At 46.7% G+C, this 9,505-nt stretch overlaps 1 protein-coding gene across 1 annotated transcript in view; it reads left to right on the top strand.

The window, feature by feature from the left end:
* Positions 1-2,935: 2,935 nt before the first annotated feature.
* Aco1 (aconitase 1) overlaps positions 2,936-9,505 on the top strand; it is a 46,297-nt gene continuing 39,727 nt past the window's right edge. The window contains exon 1 of the mRNA XM_005078868.4: positions 2,936-3,091. The gene's annotated coding sequence lies outside the window, so the exon portion shown is untranslated. The remainder of the gene's footprint in view (positions 3,092-9,505) is intronic.

The following is a 9,505-nucleotide window of genomic DNA, read 5'->3' as shown; positions in this document are numbered from 1 at the left end:
ACATAGGAAACTGATGAGAGATCAAAGTAAAGATACTGTCAAAGTCCACCTTGATAAACCAATTGAATTTTATTTGTCTTACAAAAATATGTGAGGGGTTTCTTATAGGAGCAGAAATGACGCAAATGCAGCTGCATGACCAAATCTCACCCTGCCATGGATGACAGCTCACAAAGCCGAGGTCTGGAGCACAGTGCACAGCCTACAGCAATTCAGTGGTTTGGAGAGTATCGCTCAGCATCGCTCCTAGGTGGCTCCGCTGGTCTGAATCTCTTCCAGGCAACTTCACTGGGCTTTGCTTCTTCTAGGCAGTTCAGCTTGTCTTTGCTTCTTCCAGGAAGCTTGGCTTGTCTGAGACTGACTCTGAACAGTTTTTACTGCTTATACATGCCTGGGGGAGGGTGAATCTGGTCGGTTTCAGGGACTTCCTGACTCTATTTTGAGTCACTTCCTGTCTTAAGAAGCTTCCCTGCAGGATGGAGTGTTTCATCTTCCTGTCTTACAACACCCTGTTGTTCCACCAACCCTTTTATAGCTTATACGGTAAGAAGTTACCCTCCAGAGTGCAAGGTTGTGAGGGCACTGCTACTAAACATTCCCCAGCGGCAAGGAGCACTACAACCAATGGCAGTTAAGACATCTGCTCTGGGAGCACCTGCTCTAGTCAAGACCTCTCCAGCAAACTGCACGTGCTTTGGAAGACTGCAAGACAAAGGCAGTAAACTTATATGATCCTGCCCCTGGGAAGGTGCTCTTTCTCCACTCTCTACAGACTCCGGAAGAAAAATAAAACTGTGACAGGTGCAATGTGAGGCTTGCTATTGGCTTCTAAGAGACGTTTTCATTTGTTAATGCAGCACTTGTGAATGCTAGAACTATGCATATGCAGGGCTGTAATTGGTGGGATTACAATCCATACACAAGCATGCCATGCCCCTCTTCTGTAAGCAGATTGTTTCCCCTAATTGTCTTGTTAGTCTGCAAGGATTCTCTCCTGTGTACTGCCTCCTGAGACTGCAATATTAGGCACAGTAATAGCACCTCATAAAAAATCTCTTTGCCTACTTATGGTCTTTATCAAGCTAGGCAGGTTGTACAGAGGGATGATAAGACTTGAAAACGTTCACATCTGACGGCAATGGCAGTAGCACTGGCACTGGCAGGGAGGAGGCAACTGAAGTGCTCCAGAGTCACCAAGAGCTTAGGGACTCGACAGCCAAAGCTCACAGAGCTAACACAGAAAGCAGCTAAGATTCCAGAGTCCTCCATGAGCTCTGAGCTATAACACTAGGGAGTAAGTAGCCAAAGGGTTTCCAGGGCAGGGAGAAGAGGACTCTGAAGAACAGAAAGTAGGGACTGTTTGGTCTATTTGACATCAAGGGTCCTTACACTGAAATTCAAGCGTTGTAACTACCTGCTGCATGCTGAGCACTCTACATCCTGAATAGCAGGCTTCTGCCTTGAGTACCTAGAGCAACAACAAGCCTCAGGCTTTGGCAGCTTGGAACTGAAGCCCAGCCTGTAAGTCCCTGGAACTCAGGGCTTTCAACACTAAGGGAGCAACCTACAACAGCACAGCCTCCATCCCTAGTGAGGTGTTTGACATATTAGTTACTAGTCATTCACCCTATATGTTGCTCATTCAAGCAACACTACATTAACTCAATGTAGAAATCTACAGTGATTTTCCAATTAACCTGGGCAGGAAAACCTTACCACCTTCCACGTAGAGCCAGCTGATCACATCTTTGAACTCACATGGACTTGAGAGGCTAACTGCATGTAAAGTACATACGGAAGGCCCACCCAGCTTCACTGCTCACATCATGTGTTATAAAGGGTCACAATAGGTTAAAAAAGTTTTATACATAGAAATATTGCCTTTCTGAGTAAACCACAGAAATGTTGAGGTCCTATTTCTAGGGAATATTGCTGGTGTCCACTTCCCATGGTTTGTCCAACTAAAAACAGGGAACTGACTTTGTAAAAGGACTGGGCACGATTACACCTGCGATCCCAGCACTTTAAAAGCGAGTGCGGGGAGTTCAAGGTCAGACTGAGTTCCATCAACAGTGAGCTCTAAGCCTGCCTGGATCCCATAGGATTCTTTCTCAACACTATACCTAAGCCCCTACACAACTGAAACCCCACGAAAAACCCTAAACAAAACAAGAATTGGGGTGAGAACAAGAAGAGAAGGGCAAGGGGTAGGGGCGGAACTGGAGGCAGGGACTGATCGTGTTGTGTACAGCGGCACTCAGAAAATGAAGCCAGCACTTGCCGCCAAGCTTTTAAAAGAAAGGTCGGGGAAAGACATCTGTCTTATTCGGACTCGCTGCGCCAGTCAGACGGTTAGACATCACACCCTGCGCCACGTGTGCAGCAGTCAGCCATCCCCGGTGCTCCCCACAAGGGAAAGACTACCAGTCAGCAATCCACTTCCTGGGACTGAGCCACTAGCAAGGCTGGTCTCAGCCCAGGTCCAGTTTCTCCCGCCTAGGGGGCGGATCCGGGAGGATCTAGGGCCGAAGCTCCTAGGCCTTCAGCTTCAGGCTCTTGGGCCTGGGCAGTACAGAGCGGGTAGGAGCAGTTCCCTGCTCTGCCCCCGCCTGGGGTCCAGAGTCTCAGCAGCTACGAAGTAGGCGGGGCGGGCCCGGGCTCCGCTATTTGGACTTAACTCCTTCCAGAGGCGGGGTAGATCACAGGCCCCGCCCCTCGATCGTGGCCTGCCTTCAGGTTCTGGAAAGAAGAGGTGTCCCAGGCTCTGTCCCTCGGCCGCGGCTTCAAGTTCAGGCCCTCGGGGCGGAATAGGCCCTGGACTCCGCCCCTTAGGTTCCGAAGGGTGGGGGTCGAGGCTCCGCCCCTCGGCGGTGGCCCGCCGCTCCTGAAGGGAGGCGTTCAGGCTCCGCCCCTCTGGGCGTGGCGAGGCCCGGCCCCGCCCCTCTACGGCAGCAGCTGGTTCCGGCCCGCTCACTCGCGGTCCCGCCTCGCTGCAGGAGCGTCCGGAGGACCGCTTACCCGGGGAGCGCGGAGTTTGGCCAGGGTCCTCGGTAGCTCCCGGCTGTGTGCTAGCAAAGCCCCACTGTGAGCGGTGAGTACCACGCGGCCTCGGGGCGTCCGTGCAGGCCTTCTCACGTTGCAGACCGCGGCCACCCGGGACGAGCTGGGGGAGGCCGCGGAGCTCGCTCCTGGGGTGACCTCTCCGCCCGCTCCGCAGCCTGCGTCTCTTTGGACTGGGAGTGGCTCTGCTCGGCGCCCCGGGAGTTCTCGCCTTGGCTGTGCGAGCCGCGCCGGGGAGTGTGCCAGGCCTGGCCTACGGGATAGAGAAGGCTGCGATTGTGGCCGGCAGAGTAGGAGCCAGCCAACAGGCGACGAATGCAAGTGGGGTGAGGGCGAGAGACCCCCTCAATGGAATGGTCGGGTTCAGAGCTCGTGGTGATTGATTGAGAAACCCAAGGAGAACGGGGCTGTACACTGGAACCACACATCTCCCTGCAGCACTCATGACAGCCTCTAAGCAGAAGTTGTTGAACTTTTGGACTTAGGACCGTTTGCATGCTTAAGGAACCTTTGTTATATGGGTTGTACCTACTGATATTTGCCGTGTCTAAATAAAGCTTATAGACACTTAAATATACTTAGTAATTAAGAACAGACCAGTTATATTTAACATAACACTTTCTAAAATCCTATATTTTCCAAAACAGAGTTATTAAGAGTGGCATTGTTTTACATTTCTGCAAATCTCTGCTTAAAAGAAGAAAGGTGGATTTTTTTTTTTTTCGAGACAGGGTTTCTCTGTGTAACAGCCCTAGCTGACCTGGAACTCGTTCACTTTGTAGACCAGGCTGTCCTCGAACTCACAGAGATCCTCCTGCCTCAGAAGTGCTGGGATTAAAGGACTGCGCCACCACTACCTGCTGACAGGTGGATTCTTATATCTACTTCTGCATTGTGGTATGACATGCCATGTAGCTTCTAGAGACTTTGAAGTACACTCCTGAAAATGTAACATCTTCATATTGTTTGGAAGTGTTTTTGACCTTGCAGATACCTAAGTGTTCTCTGCACCACACCTCAGAACCAACCGTTGGGGTAGTGTATGCTTCGGAGGCTTAGTTCACGGGTTCTCCGCCTTGTTTATGAACCTTCCTCCCAGCACCATGGAGAGTGTTAAGTGTTCCTCTGACGCAGGACCATTTAACCTCACTTTGGAACTAAGTACTAGATCCCCACACTTGATGGTGACTTCGGCCTTCTGCAAACTCAGTGGTGTTCATGTGTGCCTTGGTTGTTTCTGTGCTGCTGAGTTGACCACATAAGCATCAGGCTTGCAGGACTGATGTGGCAAACTGGACCAGTGGGTTCTGAGAAGTGTGTATAGAGAGAGACCAAGCCAAACGTATAGAGATTGGTGTAAGATTGCCAAGTAGTTGAGAGGTCATTTCTAGAGTGTCAGGGTGGTGAGCCCAGTGGCGCACAACTTTAATCCCAGCACTTGGGAGGCAGAGGTAGAAGGATCTCTGAGTTTGAGGCCAGATACTGGGTGTGGGGTGTGTTATTCAAGTATTCCAAAATGTTTGATAGAAGAAGAACAAAAAAGTGTGCTTAGAATATGCTAATTTCTTGTGTAAGAGACTGGACAGCAAAAACTACAACTATTTGCAGTTCTTATGCTGCTGTGTGAAAGCAACCATAGACCACATGCCAGGCCAGCTCTGGTCTACAGAGTGAGTTCCAGGACAGCCAGGGCTACACAGAGAAAGCCTGTCTCGAAACACCTAAATAAATAAATAAATAAGATATCAGAGTGGCAGGCTTTTGACTCTTCCCCCTCGTTCAGTGCTGTTGTAGTCTCCAGACTTGGATTTGTTGAGATAGGCTTCCCAGCCCTTGATGTCTCTCACTCCCACATCCCTGGCTGTCACTGCCAGTGTCCTCTGCTGCCTTTCATTAAAAACTTAGTAGCTGCCCCTTAAGCAACTGCTGTCCTAGTCGGCAATTGCAATTCTGCAGCTACCAATAAGAGTTTGGCCACACTGGCCATAGTCAGGGAGGAATTCTATTCCCTCAGGTACTGGTCTATCACAGCCACTAAAGTGAACTTTATCTGCGTGTCTGTCTCTCTAAAGAACTCTGGATTCAAAGGTTGGGGTGCAATCCTGCTAGCTCAGAGAAGCTGACTAGCAAGTGGCTAACCTCTCTCCTAGCTCAAGTCTCCCCCCAAATGGGGCATCCTTTTACTCAGCCCCCACTTAAGAACCCTAGCTACACATTATTCCTCCCTACCACTTCCTGTCAGCTAGTTGTTGCTCAGTCTCCTGATCACAGGTTCATTTTACTTACTCTAACAAATGTAACACATCTCTGCATCATTAAACAAATATTCCACAGAATAAACGAATATAACATGCCTTAACTTGATATCCCACACAGTCCTCTCTCAGCCCCGCTAGAAAGAAGTTGTCCAGTGTGTTCGTGTTTGTGTGATGCGTGGCACCCTTGATTAGATTCTTTCCTTTGGTTTATATTCTGTCTACGCAAACTTGAGACAGAATAGTATACATATCAATTACATACATCAAAGCAGACAGATTTCCCTGTCCTCTACCCGAAGAGGCTGTCGTGTTATGATGGAGCAGCTCCAGCACTTTGGTTGACAGATGATTTGTGCACGAGCTGTGGTTCCCACAGGTGAGAGAAGGGGTTAGGATCTAAACTCTCAGCATTTGTGGTCTTTGTCTATGACTCCACATTGATGGTGGAGCTCCACCCCCATTCATCCCTTGAGGTGTTGATCTCATTCCCAACTCTTCTGCACCTTGGGAAATTTATAAGTGTAAAAGATGCAGGGCCTGTCTGAACTTCCAGTCAAGAGGTAATCAAGAGGTAACGACTGGTCAATTGAGACGATTCCCCCTGTGCATGAGTTCATGTGTACGTGAAACATGGTCCGGCGAGAAGAGCAATACCCCCTAGTAAAGTGTGCTTCAGAAGCATGTGCAAAGGAAACCAGAGGCCTGCACTATGAAGAGGGCAATTAAAACCAATATTTATTATTACCACGTGCCTGGCAAATAATATCTTTTTGTCTTGTTTTGTCCATTCTGTCTCTTAGGAGAAAATACCTCTTCATGAGGCAGCTAGAGTCTGGATAGGAAAACCCTTTCCACCCTGATATTAGTTCTTGGACTAGCCTTGTAGAAGACACTTCATCTCTTAGAACCTTAGTGTTTCTGACTTCACATGGGCTGTTGTTAGTAGGTTATCCCAAGCACCCATAGTTTCCTGAAAGAGATTTATGCTAGCATTTATGTATATTTCTTCTCAACTCTGTGGTCAGCAGTGTTACCTTTCCGTAGCTTGAAATGGGCCATGGTGGGAATATTTATGCCATGGAAATCATCCAAAGCACTCTGTGTCTGAGTTTTTTCCTACCTAGGGAACAAATTGCTAAACATTTACCTGCATACTGCAGTTGTGGTCAGAGCCAAGATGCATTTGGTGTTTTGTTTTGTTTTTTTTAAAGCAAAACTAGACCCCTTAGTTTAAGCAAAGATACTAGGTCTTACAAAATGTTTGGTAGAAGAAAAAATAAAACTGTGTTTAGAATATACTAATATGGATCAGTAAATTTCTTGTGTAAAGGAGCAGATAGCAAAAATTACAACCATGCAGTCTTAAGCTGCTGTGTGAAAGCAGCCATAGGCAAAATACAAGTAAAAGAGCATGATTGTGTTCAAATAAAACTTTATTTACAAAAGCAGATGTGGGGCCATAGTTTACAGATCTTTGTATTAGAATATAAAGAGGAACCTTTTTTTCAAAGATACCTTCTAAGAAAAGGAGATTCAGCGGGGTGATGGTGATGAACACCTTTAATCCCACCATTTAGGAGGCAGGGGCAGGAGGATCTCAAAGAGAGAGAGAGAGAGAGAGAGAGATTGAGAGATTCTTTAGTATTCTGGGACTGGAATCTCCGACATGGATATATATGGAAGTAGGACCTACAGAAGACTTAAAATCAATAATATATGGAAGAAGAATCTGAAGTACGTTGTTCACAGAATGACCACATGGCATGCACAGTGAGTGGGAAACTTTTCTCATGACTCTGGAGATGTGTCTGATTATACTGGGGTAGATAAACCTGTTTCCTAATACAGTGTGGATTCTGACTGTAGGCACAAAACAGTACCATCTCCAGCACCTATGCTGACTTCAGGGGTAGGGACAAATCTTCCTTACACATGTGTATATTGTAATAATTATTATATGTGTTATATATTTGTACACATGCTGTAGATATATTCGTATTCGTTACCTGTATACACACATAAGTTGTATTCATGTGTGATCTCACACTCATGAATTTAAAATTGCCTCAAAAATGTAAAAGGGAAATACTAAACTGTTAAGAGTAACCATGTCTGAGTAGTGGAGTCGGGTGAAACAAAGTCAGGAACCTTTTCCTTCTTGTTTTTTGTAATATTAGATACCCATCTATCCTGTAACATTCATATGTTGTTTTTGCAACTTTAAAAGACAAACTAAATCCCAACAACCTATGCCTTTAAAGAGAGATGGGTGATTTCTTTGGTAGGAGAGCCGTTACATACCCCCCACCAAACCACCAGTATCTATTCTTGTGGAAAGACACCATCACGGCAACTTTAGAGGTTTAGTTTCCCAGGAAGCATGGTGGACACAGGCAGACATGGTGCTGGAGAAGTAGTTGAGAGTCTTACATCAGATTCTCAGGCAGCAGGAAGATAGAGACAGTGGTCCTGGCTTGGGCTTTTGAAACCTCAAAGCCCACCCCCTGTGACACACTTCCTCCGTCAAGGCCACACCTCCTAATCTTTTCAAATCGTGCCACTCCCTGATGACCAAGCATCCAATTTGAGGAGTCTATGGGGGGGGGTCATTCTTATTAAATCACCACATCAAGTGACATTGTCATGTCACATTTCTGAACTAGTGTATGCAATACTAGTATATATTAACTCAAAATATTCAGAGCAAACCCTCTCAAGTCAAAATATTTCATTATATATTCCTAGTGTTTGCCTTAAGATTTGCGGGAGTTTAGAAGTCCTAAAACTAAAGTGTTCCTTGATGGGCCCGTATGCAAACTCTTGCACTGATATTGCGAAAATCTGGTGTATGGTTTTTAAAATAAAAGGTCTAAAAAGACTGTTTCCCTTTGATTGTTTCTGAGGAGAGGAAATGTGAGTATATGTGAATGCATGTATGGGTGTATGTGTTCAAGTGCGTGTGGGGGTGTGTGTCTGTGTGTGTGGTGAACATGCATGTACGCTCATACTCACCTGGGTAAAGAAACTAGGTTTGCCACAATATTGAGTGTTTTTCTTTTGGTGATGTGGTTAACTTGGGTTTTGGATTTTCCTCAGCCTTGCTTCTCAGTGCTTTCCAGCGGAGATTCTAAACTTGCTTACGATTAAAACGACCCTCTGCAGTGTTTACACAAACACCGTGGAAAATGTTCCCCCATTCTTCTGCTGAGTTACCACCAGCCTGCCTGGCAGCAGAGCTCTGCAGATCTTTTTCCCAGTGGGAAGAGGAGAAATAAGAGAGCAGGGCACGGGGAACTGAAAGCAGGCACACTGACTGCTGGGGTCACATGTGCAGTGTGGACTTCCCCTGAGTCTGCTGCGACCCTATGTCCACTTGGTTAGAGGATCTTCATCGGGTTAGTGCCAGCAGCTGGCCATCTTCCTGTCAATCAGGTGACTTTCTCCCCTCCCCTTCTCCCCTGACCCCCCTCCCTCCTCCCTCCCTCTCCCTTTCTTTCTGCCGCCCCCCCATTAACTCTCTTTCTCATTTTTAGCTATCTTATTAAGAAATTTGGGGCACAAGTACATGGAGGAGAAAGTGACTTGGCATCTAAGGTTCCAAACATTAGCTGTTGGCAGCCTACCTCTCCTCCTTTTCCTCTGCTAGAAGTTGTTGTCTGCATTTTCAGCTACTTAAATTAACAAGAAAAAAACCACTTTTCTTTGTGTGTGTGTGTGTGTGTGTGTGTGTGTGTGTGTGTGTGTGTGTGTGTGTGTGTGTTGTCGCCCTTTGTTTGTTAAACTGTTTAATGTGAGCCAGGTGGGGCCTCCACAAGTCCTTGAGCCCCGCTTGCCTTTCTCAGTTTCTGCCTTTGCTCTCCCTCTGCTCTAGTCGACTCTGGCTTTCCTAAAGCCTTCCTCAAATCCCGGTTGTAGCTATTTTTATCTGCTGATCTTTCTTCTGGCCCTTACTGTAATTAAATGTGTGTCTTTGTTAGTCTTTTCTCTTAGGTTGTAATCCTTATATAAAAGGTGTGTCTTTTTATCTTCTCTCCTGTGGTACCTAGTAATTACTGCAAAGAAGATCCTCAAGAAATACATGCCAAACTAAGTTGACAAGACTCCTTGGAAGGGGGCTGGAGAGATGGCTCAGCAGTTTAAGAACACAAGCTGACCTTCCAAAGGGCATGGATTCTGTTCCCAGCACC

This window comes from Mesocricetus auratus, unplaced genomic scaffold (assembly GCF_017639785.1).
Source record: "Mesocricetus auratus isolate SY011 unplaced genomic scaffold, BCM_Maur_2.0 Super-Scaffold_6730, whole genome shotgun sequence".
Taxonomy (NCBI): Eukaryota; Metazoa; Chordata; class Mammalia; order Rodentia; family Cricetidae; genus Mesocricetus; species Mesocricetus auratus.
Note: the sequence above shows the minus strand (reverse complement) of the source record. Positions and strands in the feature narration are given on the sequence as shown.